The 17,168-nt window shown below is 44.3% G+C and overlaps 1 pseudogene across 1 annotated transcript; it reads right to left on the bottom strand.

Moving 5' to 3' along the window:
- Nucleotides 1-685: 685 nt before the first annotated feature.
- On the bottom strand, nt 686-14,953 carry LOC143564510 (serine/threonine-protein kinase Aurora-1-like; annotated as a pseudogene). Its single transcript, XR_013140889.1, has 9 exons — nt 14,871-14,953; nt 2,384-2,497; nt 1,731-1,877; nt 1,547-1,642; nt 1,376-1,463; nt 1,201-1,296; nt 992-1,110; nt 845-916; nt 686-757 (listed from the first exon to the last, which is right to left on the bottom strand). The product of XR_013140889.1 is annotated as a serine/threonine-protein kinase Aurora-1-like (transcript).
- Between the last annotated feature and the right edge of the window lie 2,215 nt (nt 14,954-17,168).

The raw sequence follows: 17,168 nt of genomic DNA, 5'->3' as shown, positions 1-17,168 counted from the left end.
TTTGGCATACCTGCCATAACTAGAAATCCCTATACAAAGGGGCCAATTGTAATGCTTTAATCATTCAGAAATTTAATCAAAAACCATTTCTTCTTGAGAATTCGTTCTCTGCTTATTTTAGCGTTTTTGCTCTACATCCTTGGCTTTCCTTGCACGGTGGAATGAGAAGGAATTTCTAAAGTGTGATGCTTACTCTATTAGTCCTAAACATTGGATTACACATGTGCATCAGCATCTATTCTTGATTAATATCTCATTTGATTACTGATCAAGCAAGTATCTTTATTAATAATTTATGTTCATCACTAATCGCGTGATTGATTGTTGATCAAGTAACTATTATAAGTAGTCTCATTTTTTCTAAATATTTACCGAAAGTTTAAATAAAATGATGCTTGCAAGATGGAATCATGCAATTGTCCGTTGGACCGCCAGCAAACATTTCTAGACCAGACGACCAGCCTTCTTATCTTATTCTATGTTTACTCGCGCGTGGTTTCCAGATTTTCCTGGTAACAAAACATCGATAATATTATTGACTTCAACATATTCTTGTTATGGTAAAAAGAGACACAACAAACGATTCTTGTTAAGAAAACATATCATTTGCACTCGCGTTCACTTCTACGAAATCATGTTAATTGGTAAAGGAAAATGAATAATAATGAACATGGTGATGCGATGATTAACGGTTAACCCCTGTAGACTCCTGATGGATCAACGTTCTGAATCTCTTTGAAGTTTCTCTAACAAGCATCTGCGCTTTTTAATAAAACTTGTCAATAAACATTATATTAAAAAATCAAAACTTAACCAAGTGCGATAGTGTGATGTGACGACAAACCTGACTGATTAGATCCTTGGCAGCTGAGGAGACTACCGGTTTTGAAGGAAACTTCAAATCTACTAGCAAAATGTATCAAAAAAGTGTTCAGGAATTTGAATATTTAGTCATTCTGATTATGTTCAACGGGTTAAACCAATAACATTACCTTCTATATGTGTCGGAGTGTTCTTTTGCTTCAAATGGAGGAATACCATAGAGAAACTCATAGCACATAATACCAAGACTCCATATATCTACACTTGCATCATGCTCAGCACTCTCCACTGTGATTCATTTAGTAAATTAGAATATATAAAAGAAAAACTAAAGAAAAAGTTTTAAGTAATAAGTTATTTCATCAAAATTTAATTTACCCATTTCAGGCGGGAGATAGTCGAGTGTACCACACATGGTCTGCCTACGATTAAACGTGTGCACAGACCAACCAAAATCACCAACTTTAAGTCACCCTGAAAGAGATAGCAAGTACATATCATGTTTATGCCAAGCCATTAACCACACACAAAATAAATAAGGTTACCTGTGAACCAATTAACAGATTCTCTGGTTTTATATCTCTATGAATAACATGCTTCCCATGACAATAGATAAGAGCACGCGCTAATGAAGCAACATACTATCCACAAAATAGACCAATATTAGTTGAGTACATCTCAAATCGTATAAATTGAAAAAGTAATAAGATTATGAAAGACTTACACTAGCAGCACGTCGCTCACTGAAGTGTTTGCACCTTTGAAGCTCTTTGTAGAGTTCTCCTTTGGCAGCATATTCCAAAATCAAGTAGACTCTTTTCTGTGTACATTGGTTATGCTTTATTAAAAAAAAACGAAATTTATTGTTGCTGACATGTTGAACAATGAAATGTATAAAGAATGTATACCTGATCATAGAAATAACCATAGAGTCGTAGGATCTTTGGGTGTCTAAGATGGCTTTGTATTTCCACTTCCCGGTGAAGTTGGTGCTCCACCTGAGATTGTTTGAGCTGGCTTTTGAAGAGCACCTTTAGTGCTACAATATGGTTGCTCTGATCCAGAGAACACAAATGTTATTCATAAACTGATGTGGTTTAACAGAGGTGTAAATGGAACTGTACACATATATAAAGCACCATTTATGACCAATTATGCAGATCTACTTATTGATAATAACTGAAACATCAAGTCAGGCAAATTCATAATGTGGCTAAAACTAATGATACAAAATGACTTGGACTGTTAGAAGCCGAAAAATCCATAATTTAAACAAAATATGCTCAACATGATATAAAACTCATAGTGTGAATGTTCAGATGAGTGACCACAATAATCATTTCCTAAAACTATTATTAAAATGTTCAAAAGGTCAATAAAACACAAAAGAGAATCAGAACATTTGCTGAGCTACAATGAAAATAGTTAAAAACTATACGCACATACCAGTGGTATAAATTTCTAAGTACATAAACCAAACAAGCAAGAACCTATACAAACTAAACATTAACATAATAACACAAAAGTGACATTACTAGCTGATAAAGACTTATATACTAACCCTCTTTTCCTTAGCAATATAAACATGACCAAATTTGCCCCTTCCAAGCGGCTTCCCAATGTCGAAGTCATTAAGTGTCCACCTCTTCTTTTCTGCTGCTGCCTCTGTAGAAGCCTGCACAAAACATCACAATTAGATATCTTATGGCATGCTGAACTTAGGGTTTTAATTGTTAAGATTAAACCTTACACTATCAACAATGAAAGAAAGCGAAGCAATTGGATCTAAATATGTACAATAATACTTCGAATACTTGTAGTTTAGATGAAATAATTTCCAAAATGAACCTAATTGTTAAGGTTAGACCTCATGATTTCAAAATAATTTGGGAGTTTCAAGTTACAAGCCCTAGAAACGTAAAAAAAAATCAGAAATAAATATTTGAATTGAAATCCAGCAAAACCTAATTAACATATATAGAAATCATCAAATGAGTAATGCATACTGAAGAGGTATGTATCCGCCTCAACACCAAGCAAGGCGGGTCAACCCACAAGATAAAGACATTATGAAGGCACAAAGCCAAAACCCAGGCGCATCGCGCATACAAAACATGCTCAGGCATCATATGCTCGCGCATCACATATGCGCGCGGCGCATATCGCATGCTCTTGCACATCACATATGCTCGCGTGTCACATATGCGCGTGGCGCACCAGCGCGCGGCGCATATCACACGCTCGTGCATATCACACCTGCGCATGAAGTATCTGCGCGTGAGAATAAAAAGAAGACTTCGCGCATCCTCAGGATGGGCGCATATCACACGTGCACATAATCAACCTCGTCCTTATCCAAATCAGGATCAGGGCAACCTTGATTGTGCACGTCAGACACTCTTCTAGAAGGCATCTTTTTAAGGAGTAAGAATATGCTGATGTTGACAGCTGCCAAATGAAAGGTCGACAACTCAGCATGACACATGTGCTACCACATGATTTCAACCAACGAGAAAGCGCCAGGTGTCCCAGAGGACACGTGGCGCAGTGCGATTGGAGGAGGCCAACGAGGCTGAGCCCAGCCAGTGGAAACCCTAGCACTATAAATACAGCATCAACTCCACTTTGATGACACATTCATTCACACTCAATCATTGACAGTTACAAGCAGTGATATCACATTCAATCATATTGAATTATATTCACTCACAGTCAGTTACAGAAAAACACACAGTCACACAATCAAGAGTATTCAGCGATTCAGCAATACTCTTGAGATTTCACTGACTCACACTTTATTATCTTCTCCACAAAGATACTGATTCTCACGCCGGAGGGTTACCCCAAAGAGGACCCCTCTGTCCCTTTCTGAGGGGTAAGTAACGGCGCTGTTCATTTTGTAGGTGGAAGAACACGGATTCAAAGGAACCATCGGTGAAACAGTTTAATCATACCCGAGGAAAGTAGATCTGCTACCAGTGAGTAGATCCACGTTTCTTCACTGATGTAGCCTCCAACAGCGAAGGGTCCGGCGCAGGCCTCAAACTGATGGACCCTGATAATCGTGAATATACTTATGCTATCAGGTTGGACTTCAAGAGTACCAACAATGAGGCTGAGTATGAAGCCCTGCTGGCTGGTCTGCGCATCGCGCGCAAGTTTGGGGTTAAAAGACTAGAGGCGCATGTTGATTCTTACTTGGTAGCTGCTCAGGTCAACGGCCTATATGACGCCAAGGAGAACACAATGCCTCTGTATCTAGAGCAGGCAAAAAAGCTCGTTGAGCAGTTTGACTTCTTCAGAATAATACACATCTCGCGCAGCGAAAACAAGTCCGCTGACGCGTTGAGTAAAATGGCATCAACTAATTTTGATCACTTTGGCAAAGATGTCAGGGTGGAGGTAATGAGCAGCCCGTCAGTGCAAACGCAATCGGTCCTTGTAATTCATACAACCCCTTCATCCTGGATAACTCCAATAACAGAATTCCTGATGAAGGGGAAGTTACCGGACGATCGCGCACAGGCGAGAAAGATAAGACACAAGGCACAGAACTATGAATTACTTGATGGTACATTATATCGGCGCTCTTATCTTGGACCGCTCATGAAGTGCCTGGATGCTGAAGAAGCAACCTATGTGATTAGGGAGATTCATGAAGGAATCTGTGGAATTCACGCTGGCCCGCGCATGGTGGTTGCCAAGGCGATGAGCTCAGGCTACTATTGGCCAGGCATGTACTTGGATGCGCTAAAAGAAATCCAAAAATGCAAGGCATGTCAGAGCTACGCGCCAAACACCATGCGTCCAAAGAACAACTTGATTCCGGTCACCTCCGCATGGCCTTTCCACAAATGGGCCATTGATATTGTAGGGCCCCTGCCGCAAGCGCAAGGGCGAGTGAAATTTTTGGTAGTGGCGATAGACTATTTCACAAAATGGGTTGAGGCCAATGGCTGGTGTCACAGGGCATGGCTCGCTGCGCTTTGGCGATGAAATATTCCGCCGAGTTTCAAGCCCTTGTGATGGACTGCAATGCCGCCGCGCGTTTGGTGGGCCGAGCTGAAGGGTTTACGGATGGGTATGAATATGGCATGTTGAGGAAGAACCCATCCGAGTACCCTTACAAGAGCGATGCGGCCTGCGCGGACATGGCCGCGGTGGGGGAAAAGTATATGAATACTCCCATCCCCATCCTTATGCAGGTACCTTGATCATAATGAGTTTTTCTTGACTAACTTTTCTAAGTGTTTTGTACTCATTACTTTTCTAATGATTTACAGATAGCTGCGCTTGCTGACCAGCCCGACCTCGTTGCGCTAAAGAAGTTGCTTGATGATTGCGAGAGGGCTGGTGGCGATGATGGTGGCGCGGGGGATGTTGCCCCTGCCAGCGGCTCTGGTGGGGCGAAAGAATCTGCTCGTGACACCGTTGTGATCGAAGACTCCAATGAGGAGGAAGAACTTGACTATGGTCAGTTCGGGGATGAGGAGCAGACCGCGCCAGATGCTGCGGGAGATGATGAGGATGATGAAGCGGCTGACGTCGACGTGGAGACTTGAGAAGCCCTTCATCAAATTTTTTTTTTTTTTTTTTTTTTGTTATACTTGTAATTTATAACTCATCATACTTGTAAATTTCGATCCAATGGAATGAAACTTGTTCTCTCGTTTTCATATCTTGCGCATTTCCATTCATCTCTTCATGTTTGGTTTTATAGATATAAGATATGCTTGCACGTTAAAATAAGAACAAGGTTGTATGGAAATTATTCACTTAACCTCTGTTCTATTTTGTTTGTGGTTCTCGCAGTATCTTGCTCATGCTGACATGCGCGCTAAGTTGTCGTTATTTTCCTTTTCGCGCGTCGTTGTCGCGCGGGCTGGAAGTATGAGTTTAGCCATTACATGTCAGCTTGTGTTACTCAGATATCCACTATGATTCCGCGCGCGGCCTCGACCTGAGACCTTAACATGATATGGCATGTACTTTGCCTTAGTTATGTTTAAGGATTTTTATGATCAACATTCTCTTAACACGTTTAAGTCGGTGGAGCCAATTGCACAGAAAAAGAGAATCATGGGGGATGAAAAGGCGAAGGCCATGAATGAGCAAGTGGAGGACCTGTTGCGCGCAAACATCATCCGCCCAATTCGATACCAGACATGGGTAGCCAATCCTGTGATGGTAAAGAAAAGCAACGGGTCATGGAGAATGTGTATTGACTTCAAGGACCTCAACAAAGCATGTCCGAAAGATTGTTACCCCCTCCCAAACATCGACGCAAAGGTGGACTCCGTGGCGCCATTCAAGCTCAAATGTTTCCTGGATGCCTATAAAGGCTATCACCAGATTCAAATGGCACCACAGGATGAAGACAAGACGGCCTTCAGAACCGACAAGGGTGTTTTTTGTTACACAAAAATGCCCTTTGGTTTAAAAAATGCGGGCGCAACCTATCAGAGACTTATGGATTCGGTTTTCAGTGAACAAATCGGAAGAAATTTAGAAGTCTACGTCGATGATTTGGTGATCAAGAGCAGGGAGGAGAGACAAATGCTCAAAGACATCGAGGAAACCCTTCAGCGCCTAACGGAGGTTAACATGAAGCTCAACCCGAGCAAATGTACTTTCGGCGCAGAAGAGGGGAAATTTCTTGGTGTAATGGTCACTAAGGATTGTTTCAAGGTGAACCCTGAAAAGGTGGAAGCCATCCTTGACATGCCTTCACCATCCACCATGAAAGAGGTTCAGAAGCTGAATGGTAGATTGGTGTCAATCAACAGGTTCCTAGCGAACCACGCCAGCAAATCTACTCCATTCGTTAACACCTTGAGGAACTGTTTGAAGAAGAGCCAATTCAAGTGGACGCCTGAGGCTGAGCAAGCTTTCACTGAGATAAAAGAATGTCTCATTAAATTGCCAGCGCTCACAGCTCCACTTCCTGGCGAGACCCTTACATTGTACCTGTCAGCTGGAGACCGCGCGATCGGCGCAGTATTATTGGTGGTTCGCAAGGGGATACAAACGCCGATATACTATGTGAGTCGGGTGCTCACAGACCCTGAGACGCGCTATTCCATAATGGAAAAGTTAGTTTTGTCACTAACACACGCGTCGCGCAAGCTCCATAGATACTTCAATGGTCATCCTATTGAAGTTCTGACTGGTTACAACATCCAGCAAGTTTTGCGACGCCCCGCGCTCTCCGGAAGGCTGACAAAGTGGGCGCTGGAATTAGGTGAACACACGATCACTTATAAGCCCCGTCCAGCGATAAAGGGTCAAGTTTTGGCGGATTTCATCACGGAAATCCCAGACGGAAAGATTGAAGAAGCTCAGCGCGAGGTAGATCCTCCGCGAGCAAATGATGAAGAAGATGTTTGGAGGCTATTCACTGATGGAGCCTCCAACAGCGAAGGGTCCGGCGCAGGCCTCAAACTGATGGACCCTGATAATCGTGAATATACTTATGCTATCAGGTTGGACTTCAAGAGTACCAACAATGAGGCTGAGTATGAAGCCCTGCTGGCTGGTCTGCGCATCGCGCGCAAGTTTGGGGTTAAAAGACTAGAGGCGCATGTTGATTCTTACTTGGTAGCTGCTCAGGTCAACGGCCTATATGACGCCAAGGAGAACACAATGCCTCTGTATCTAGAGCAGGCAAAAAAGCTCGTTGAGCAGTTTGACTTCTTCAGAATAATACACATCTCGCGCAGCGAAAACAAGTCCGCTGACGCGTTGAGTAAAATGGCATCAACTAATTTTGATCACTTTGGCAAAGATGTCAGGGTGGAGGTAATGAGCAGCCCGTCAGTGCAAACGCAATCGGTCCTTGTAATTCATACAACCCCTTCATCCTGGATAACTCCAATAACAGAATTCCTGATGAAGGGGAAGTTACCGGACGATCGCGCACAGGCGAGAAAGATAAGACACAAGGCACAGAACTATGAATTACTTGATGGTACATTATATCGGCGCTCTTATCTTGGACCGCTCATGAAGTGCCTGGATGCTGAAGAAGCAACCTATGTGATTAGGGAGATTCATGAAGGAATCTGTGGAATTCACGCTGGCCCGCGCATGGTGGTTGCCAAGGCGATGAGCTCAGGCTACTATTGGCCAGGCATGTACTTGGATGCGCTAAAAGAAATCCAAAAATGCAAGGCATGTCAGAGCTACGCGCCAAACACCATGCGTCCAAAGAACAACTTGATTCCGGTCACCTCCGCATGGCCTTTCCACAAATGGGCCATTGATATTGTAGGGCCCCTGCCGCAAGCGCAAGGGCGAGTGAAATTTTTGGTAGTGGCGATAGACTATTTCACAAAATGGGTTGAGGCCAAGCCACTAGCAAAAATCACAGCTGAGGCGATGAAGCAATTTATCTGGAGCCACATCATTTGCCGTTTTGGCCTTCCCATGGAAATTGTGAGCGACAATGGCAAACAATTCACTGACAGGAAGATATCAAGCTGGCTCAGAGAATTGCACATCAACCAAATCTTCACATCCGTCTACCACCCTCAGGGGAATGGTCAAGTGGAGCGCGCGAATCAAAGTTTGCTAAATGGGCTGAAGAAAAGGTTGGAGGGAGAATCCCATTCTTGGATCGAAGAGTTACCTAATGTCCTGTGGGCGCACAGGACATTAAGCAAAACTAGCAATGGCGAATCCCCGTTCAGCCTAACCTATGGGACAGAGGCTATGATCCCAGCAGAAGTTGGATGCCCATCCCATAGGGTACTCATGATGAGCAAAACTGATAACGAGCGCGAAAGAAGATTGGACCTTAACTTGCTTGAAGGGCGCAGAGAAGCGGCTATCATTAATGAAGCCAGATACAAGAAAAAGCTGGAAAAATATTATAATCAGCGCGTTAAAGAATGCCACTTCAAGAAAAATGATTTTGTCCTTCGAAACAATGAAGCTAGTCGCGCAATACCCCCAGGAAAAATGTCCCCCAATTGGGAGGGACCTTATCAAATTTCAGAAGATTTGGGGAAAGGCGCGTACGCTTTAAAAGATTTGAATGGAAAAAAGATACCGCGCTCGTGGAACGCGGCACAACTTAGAAAATGCTTCATGTAAAAGTTCAAATTTGTAATGAAGGCTTTTAAGCCATCATGAATGATGATTCGCGCTATCTTTCAATATTTGTTCTATTACCTTTGCATACATGTTTCACACTTCCTTTATTAAATTGGAACAATATGACAACACTATATTGACTTCAAAACAAAATAAAGTGAAGTAAAACATACATGCGCGAGCCTTAGCTCAAACGCGTTAACGAGTCTTAACTCTAAAACGTCAGGGCCTTAGCCCAAACTTACGAGCCTTAGCTCAAACACGTTAATGAGTCTTAACTCTAAAAACGTCAGGGCCTTAGCCCAAAACAAAGAGCCTTAGCTCAAAACACTCACAAACATCCATCTTACATCCCGCGCAGCCTGATCATAAAAATCCTTAAACATATCTAAGGCAAAGTACATGCCATATCATGTTAAGGTCTCAGGTCGAGGCCGCGCGCGGAATCATAGTGGATATCTGAGTAACACAAGCTGACATGTAATGGCTAAACTCATACTTCCAGCCCGCGCGACAACGACGCGCGAAAAGGAAAATAACGACAACTTAGCGCGCATGTCAGCATGAGCAAGATACTGCGAGAACCACAAACAAAATAGAACAGAGGTTAAGTGAATAATTTCCATACAACCTTGTTCTTATTTTAACGTGCAAGCATATCTTATATCTATAAAACCAAACATGAAGAGATGAATGGAAATGCGCAAGATATGAAAACGAGAGAACAAGTTTCATTCCATTGGATCGAAATTTACAAGTATGATGAGTTATAAATTACAAGTATAACAAAAAAAAAATAAAATAAAATTTGATGAAGGGCTTCTCAAGTCTCCACGTCGACGTCAGCCGCTTCATCATCCTCATCATCTCCCGCAGCATCTGGCGCGGTCTGCTCCTCATCCCCGAACTGACCATAGTCAAGTTCTTCCTCCTCATTGGAGTCTTCGATCACAACGGTGTCACGAGCAGATTCTTTCGCCCCACCAGAGCCGCTGGCAGGGGCAACATCCCCCGCGCCACCATCATCGCCACCAGCCCTCTCGCAATCATCAAGCAACTTCTTTAGCGCAACGAGGTCGGGCTGGTCAGCAAGCGCAGCTATCTGTAAATCATTAGAAAAGTAATGAGTACAAAACACTTAGAAAAGTTAGTCAAGAAAAACTCATTATGATCAAGGTACCTGCATAAGGATGGGGATGGGAGTATTCATATACTTTTCCCCCACCGCGGCCATGTCCGCGCAGGCCGCATCGCTCTTGTAAGGGTACTCGGATGGGTTCTTCCTCAACATGCCATATTCATACCCATCCGTAAACCCTTCAGCTCGGCCCACCAAACGCGCGGCGGCATTGCAGTCCATCACAAGGGCTTGAAACTCGGCGGAATATTTCATCGCCAAAGCGCAGCGAGCCATGCCCTGTGACACCAGCCATTGGCGATCCTGCGCGAGGCCAGCAACAGACGTCTCGAGGGCAGGAACCTGAGAGTTTAATAACTCAACAGTTTCCTTAGTCTTTTTTAGTTCCTCCTTATCAGACGCTGCTGCCGCCAAAATTTTTTCTTTCTCCGCCTGCGCAGCACCAAGTGCTTCCTGGCTAGACGCCGCCGTCGCTAAGGCCTCAGGCCGCCAAATCCCTTTTCAGGCGCGCAACCTCGCTCTCCAGTGATGATTTCTCAGTGATACTCTGGACGATAGCTTGGTCACGCGCCTCGGCCTGCTGTTCCAAGACACGCACTCTGCGCGCGTACTTGGCAACTTCGGCCTCCGCCAACTGCTGCTTCTCCCGCGCAGCTTGGAGCTCATGCTCGCGCTTGATGTATGCGGTGTTGGCACTTGCTCTGTTTTCACTGAGCTCCGCCTGGAGTTTCTCAGCTCGCGCGCGAGCATCAGACAGGTTCCAGGCGGCCACCTTAGCCTCTCGCTGGGCTTCCACAAGAGCGTCGCGTACTTTAACATAATCACGACGAAGCTCTTGGGAAGCAGCGAAGAAAGCCGACCCAGCGAAAACATGGTCGTTCAGCAAGTCCGCGCGGGTGCGCTCCTCCTGATACCTCCTTTCAGTAGGAGGCACGGCATGAGCCCAGAAGTCCTCGCATACGCCCATGGATTGAAAGGAACTCTCTTCATTAATATTCCATCTCGGGCGGTAAATGGGGACACCTTCCTGCAAAACACAAGAAAAGTTCTAAGTCATAAAACATACTTATATGGAGATACGCGCAGCGGACCAACAAATCAATACATACCTGCGGGGATGAAGCAGGAAAGTCAGCGCCAGCCCCACCAGAGGTCTGCGCTGCGAACACTTGCGGCATCGCAGGGCTGGCGCGGTCTCCCAAGGAGTCTTCAACTTGAACCCCCTCGTCCTCCTCGTCTTCTTCAACAGGCCTCTTCTCCTGCGACCTGGAAGGCTCCAAACCAGCCTCGCGGGGAGGGCTGTGTGCAGGAGGAGGCGAGGGAGGTCTCGACGCCGCCAGTTCGGCGCGCAATACGGTTTCCTGCTCCTTGGTAATCCCAATAAGGGGAGATTCAGCACTAGCAGGAGCAGGACCAGAACCAGCGGCGCCGGAAGTGCCGCCGGGAGTATCACCAGCAACTGTTGCGCCAGCTACAACTCCTATGAACAAATAAACAAGGAAAAATTGTTTATGACTGACTCCAAAGGGAAAAATTTAGAAGACATATGTGCAAAACTTACCTTGGCGCAATTCTGTTCGCGCATCGAACATCGCCATAAAATCCATTCTACCCTTTTCAGAGGGTAGAACAGGGGACTTCGATGGAGTCCCCGGCGCAGCCGTGGCACCTTGTGGCGCCTGCGGCTGATCTGTTACCGTCGCTGCCTCTGCAAACATTTAAAGGAGCAAAGGTTTAATAACAATTCAGCCAGATGAAGATAAATAAAGTATACCTGTTGCAGGCGCGGCACTGCTTCTCTCTTCAGCCGCGCGAAAGGAGGAGGCGACGCCACCATACCTCAAGTGGACAGGAGGTCTGCCCACTCTCACAGGCAGAGAAGCTAAAGAAACCTTTGTGGTAAACACCTGGGTTTCCTTAGGTCCCTTCGTTTGAGCATGGGGATGAGCGACAGGGGTGTCCTCTTTCTTCTGTTTCTTACTGGCCCCTGTGCCAGATTTCCCCTTAGCTTTGCGCTTTAGTAAAGGCGCCTCCTCTTCCTCCTCCTCCTCTTCCGCGAGCTCTAGCTCGTAGTTTTCAAGCGCATCTACAAAAACAAGCGACAGAAATGTTAATAAACTTGGGTATTCTAAAGGAATGAGCAGCAGTGCGAAGACTTACCAGGCGCGTCACCGTCAAAGTCAAAATCCAGATCTACTGGGATGAACAGGTCATCGAAGCGATCCGGGAAACCAACCTCCCCAGCGCCAAGTTCGACGGAGCCGCCCTCCACATGTTCATCATAAGCGGCAAGGATGTAATCCTTGGTGACTGCGCAAAGCCAAGTTAAATGATATCAGCAAAAGAACGATGCTCGCGCAAATATAAAAACAAAAAAAAAAAAAAAAAAAAAAAAAAAAAAACTTACATAACCCGTCGACTTGGATAACGGGCTCAAGCGCGCTGTCGGCCCAGAGCCTGCTCATGCCGACCCCAACCAGCGCCTCCTCGCAAATTTTCTTCGCGGGGGATGGTTCGGCGGTCAGTTTCTTAACCCATGCGCCAGTTGGGTTCTTGAGGACACCCTCATCCGCAGGCGCAGAAGTAATAGAGCGCATGGTCATACGGATGGGGATCACACCGGCCTTAATGTAAAAAAACCTCTCAGACCAGTCATGAAGGCTCTTGAATGAAACAGTGGAGCACTTCACTTTCTGACTGCGAGGAATAAAAGAGATCCAATTGTCTTGGATCTTGGCCTTATAAAAATATTGAAAGCGCCGAGGAGTGGGTTCCTCGCGCTGGGATTTGCACATGAACTCAAAGTGAGTCACGCGCACGAGTCCAAACGGATGGACTTGGGATATGTGAATCCCATAGAACTTCAACAGTGCACCCACAAACCTTGTCATCGGGAGACGAAGGTTGCAGTGGGAGAAAAAGTGGCTATATAGGGATATATAGCCGGCAGGCGGGTCCGCCGCCGTTTGCCCGGACCTAGGCAACATGCAGCCAAACAGGGTGGGAAAGCCCTGAGAGGTGATCAGGTTGTCGAGATCTGCCTGCTTCAATTTGCAGGGGATTTCATTCCACCTTTTGGTGGCCTTGGTCCTCCCTACTTCCTCCGATGTGGTCTCAACAACCTTCTTCCCCTTCCCCTTTTGCTTCAATGTCGACATCACCACAGATTTCACACGGCGTCTTCGAGAGGCAACGGAGGTGATTGAAGGGCTAGACGAGTATGAACTATCAGACATACAACTGTAATAGCCGATAATCGAGGATTCGAATCGATGTAAACACTCAAATCAGAATGTGAAAGCAGAAATTTGAATTTTAGCAACAATGAAGATGAAGATAAAAATTTCCTAAGGGCCTGCTTTTATAGGCCCAGGAGAGAGAAATGTGGCAGCTGATCGGGTTTCACGCGCCCCCACTCGCAGGGGCAACCCAACGACGGCGCGACACGTGTCCCTAACAGCTGTGTGAGGGGACAAAAAGATGTAACCGACCTGCCACGGAACAGAGACGCGCCCCCACTCGCAGGTACTAACCAATGCGAGTGCGACACGTGTTCAAGACAGCTGTGTGAGGGGACGTGAAAGGCAACTGTAGCACCTCGAGCACACGAAACGTCTGACACGTTTACGGCGCACGTCATCACCAACCAACCACGTGTTTGGACCTTTCGTTTTCAACCAAATGGATAGAACTTCGCGCGACGGTGGAAACAACAAAGAAAACGACAAAACCCCCTATAAAAGGACAATTCAGTGAGTCTAATATCTATCTTACCACGCTCGCGCAAGATAAGACACACATTAGACTGGGGGGGCTTGAAGAGGTATGTATCCGCCTCAACACCAAGCAAGGCGGGTCAACCCACAAGATAAAGACATTATGAAGGCACAAAGCCAAAACCCAGGCGCATCGCGCATACAAAACATGCTCAGGCATCATATGCTCGCGCATCACATATGCGCGCGGCGCATATCGCATGCTCTTGCACATCACATATGCTCGCGTGTCACATATGCGCGTGGCGCACCAGCGCGCGGCGCATATCACACGCTCGTGCATATCACACCTGCGCATGAAGTATCTGCGCGTGAGAATAAAAAGAAGACTTCGCGCATCCTCAGGATGGGCGCATATCACACGTGCACATAATCAACCTCGTCCTTATCCAAATCAGGATCAGGGCAACCTTGATTGTGCACGTCAGACACTCTTCTAGAAGGCATCTTTTTAAGGAGTAAGAATATGCTGATGTTGACAGCTGCCAAATGAAAGGTCGACAACTCAGCATGACACATGTGCTACCACATGATTTCAACCAACGAGAAAGCGCCAGGTGTCCCAGAGGACACGTGGCGCAGTGCGATTGGAGGAGGCCAACGAGGCTGAGCCCAGCCAGTGGAAACCCTAGCACTATAAATACAGCATCAACTCCACTTTGATGACACATTCATTCACACTCAATCATTGACAGTTACAAGCAGTGATATCACATTCAATCATATTGAATTATATTCACTCACAGTCAGTTACAGAAAAACACACAGTCACACAATCAAGAGTATTCAGCGATTCAGCAATACTCTTGAGATTTCACTGACTCACACTTTATTATCTTCTCCACAAAGATACTGATTCTCACGCCGGAGGGTTACCCCAAAGAGGACCCCTCTGTCCCTTTCTGAGGGGTAAGTAACGGCGCTGTTCATTTTGTAGGTGGAAGAACACGGATTCAAAGGAACCATCGGTGAAACAGTTTAATCATACCCGAGGAAAGTAGATCTGCTACCAGTGAGTAGATCCACGTTTCTTCACATACCTTTGGTGCAACCTGCGTTGTTTCCATTGCGATTGCCATCGAAGGATTCTAGAGAGAGAGAGAATGAACGCAAGCAAACGAAGAAGAATGTGAATTCGTTTGATTAAAGGAAGAGGATGAATGATAACGGTCAAATTATTGGTGGAGCGTCATTTGAAATTAAAATAACGATGCACCTTCGACCCCCTCAACTTTTGCAAATCTTACTTGTTTCGCCTCTTAATAAAGCATCTGGTAGGGATGAGCATCAACGAATCGAAATTAACCGAATTAGCAGAGAAACGGTTATCGGTTATTTTTTTACCCTTGGTTAACCAAAACAAACCGAGCCATAAATATTTTTAGCTTTTATACATCCATTTTATGTATTTATATCTCAATTTTATGTTGTTTCATTTTATGTATTTAGGCACCCATTTCATGTATTTCTAAGTAAGAATTTTAGCTCAAATTTGATTTTGTTTATTAACCGAACTGAAGCCCGAAAAACTAACTGAATAAACAAAAGTGATTAATTGAATGCGACTTGTTTATTTGGTTGAGAGTATTCACTGAGCCGCACCTTGCACAACACTAGCATTTAGTAGATCTGGAAGGTGTGTATTCTAAACCTTGTATGATTTTTTCTTTTCATTTGGTAATGTTAAACTCGGTAGAAAAAGTTTTTATAATTATCTTAATAAAAGATATGTTAGGTTTTCCTTTTATACTTTTTTTTGTTGGTTAAGGGGCACACAATCAACGTAAGTATTAGAACAAGTGCTTTCTAGTAGGTTTTTACAATGGGTGGCGTTGGCCTTACCATAAGGCAACCTCTTGGTCTTAATATTTGTGCACTGGCTAAGTCATTTAAGAAGGATGTCCTCCTGCATTTTCAAGAGATCACCATTAGGAGGTGGTGTTGAGTGATTTCTCCCTTGCTCATACTTCTCACTTGACGAAGCCAATGCACCCAAATCCCATGTCTTAGATAGACCCATGCCCATAAACAAATAATGAGAGTGGGCTAATATGTATTAGACCGTGCATATTCACTTAGCATTGATAACATGTTGTTAAGCATGGTTAATTACAATTCTCAAGATGAAATTTAAACCAAACTTTTGACTCATAAGTGATGGGAGCCATGGAGGAGAGGGAGAATGATAGTTTTACCCATAGAAATAGTGATGAAGCTTGGATGAAAACCAAGAAATGGGGCGGAGCCACCCCCGGGCCACAATTGTACTTCATCATGTGGGAATCACCCATCTACCCCTTTATTAAGATGCTCTAAGACAATCGTAATAGTATTGCTAAACTAATTTTAGTTGCTTTGTAATCTAATAATAACCTCCTTTATTAGCAAGCCATGTCACTAATTTATAAACTTTTTTTTTTTGCTTTATGAATTTATTTATGTAGTCTACGAACGTTTAAGAAAAACCAATATAAAAAGAATGCACGTTTTGTAGTCATTAATTTTCTCACATTAGAGCCTACAACAATAAAATTACTAATTGGAGGATTCGGAAGACAAGAAATGAAAAGTTCACGAAAGTAAAGAGGTTAAAACTGAAGATATTACTTGCGATATCAAATCTTTGGGTTTCTTTTGGATTAAGAATAGGTCTGAGCGGGGATGAGATTTTTTTTCCTGAATACTAGTAAGTGGTGGAGCCACATGTTGAGCATCGAGTTCGGCCGAACCCGGTCTTTTTCGATTTTATACATAGCCTATAGTATTGAATTAACGAGCGAACCCATTCTTTTTCAGTGAACGAACCCAGTGTCATTTCAAAATAAAAAGTTCGAACACATTGATTATGAAAAATTTGGTTAAATTCTTTTTTAGAAATTAATATATTTTTTATAAATATAGAAAGGTTTAAAAAACTATAAAACTTACTAACAAACATCATAAATAGACAAATAATAACTCGTATATAGATTATAAAATAATGCTCAAAGTCATTCATAGAAGGGTTAGTAAGCCCAACTTAATTAAAATTCTTAAACATAACACCAAAATAAAAGGTAAACATGAATGATGTGTAATCGGATGGGAGATGATTTAAGTAATCGGACGGAAGATGCTTTCATTTGTTATAACAAAAATGGATTTTTTTTAAAGTTACGGGCCGTTGGGCCACCAGTCGGTCATACGAGCCGTTGGGCCCGTGGAACGAACGCACAATGTACATGTTGCCGCAACGGCTGCGGTCCAGCGGGCTCGGAGGGGTCGCCTTGATACGCAGGCCGCCCACCCGGTCTCCATAGCCCAGAGATATCGCAAGCTGGGTGGCGTACCCGCCACCC

This window comes from Bidens hawaiensis, unplaced genomic scaffold, assembly GCF_021521415.1.
Source record: "Bidens hawaiensis isolate Kalapana, Puna unplaced genomic scaffold, B.hawaiensis_p1.1 tig00022011_1, whole genome shotgun sequence".
Taxonomy (NCBI): Eukaryota; Viridiplantae; Streptophyta; class Magnoliopsida; order Asterales; family Asteraceae; genus Bidens; species Bidens hawaiensis.
The sequence above is the reverse complement of the archived record's forward strand: the minus strand, read 5'-3'. Positions and strand labels throughout refer to the sequence as shown.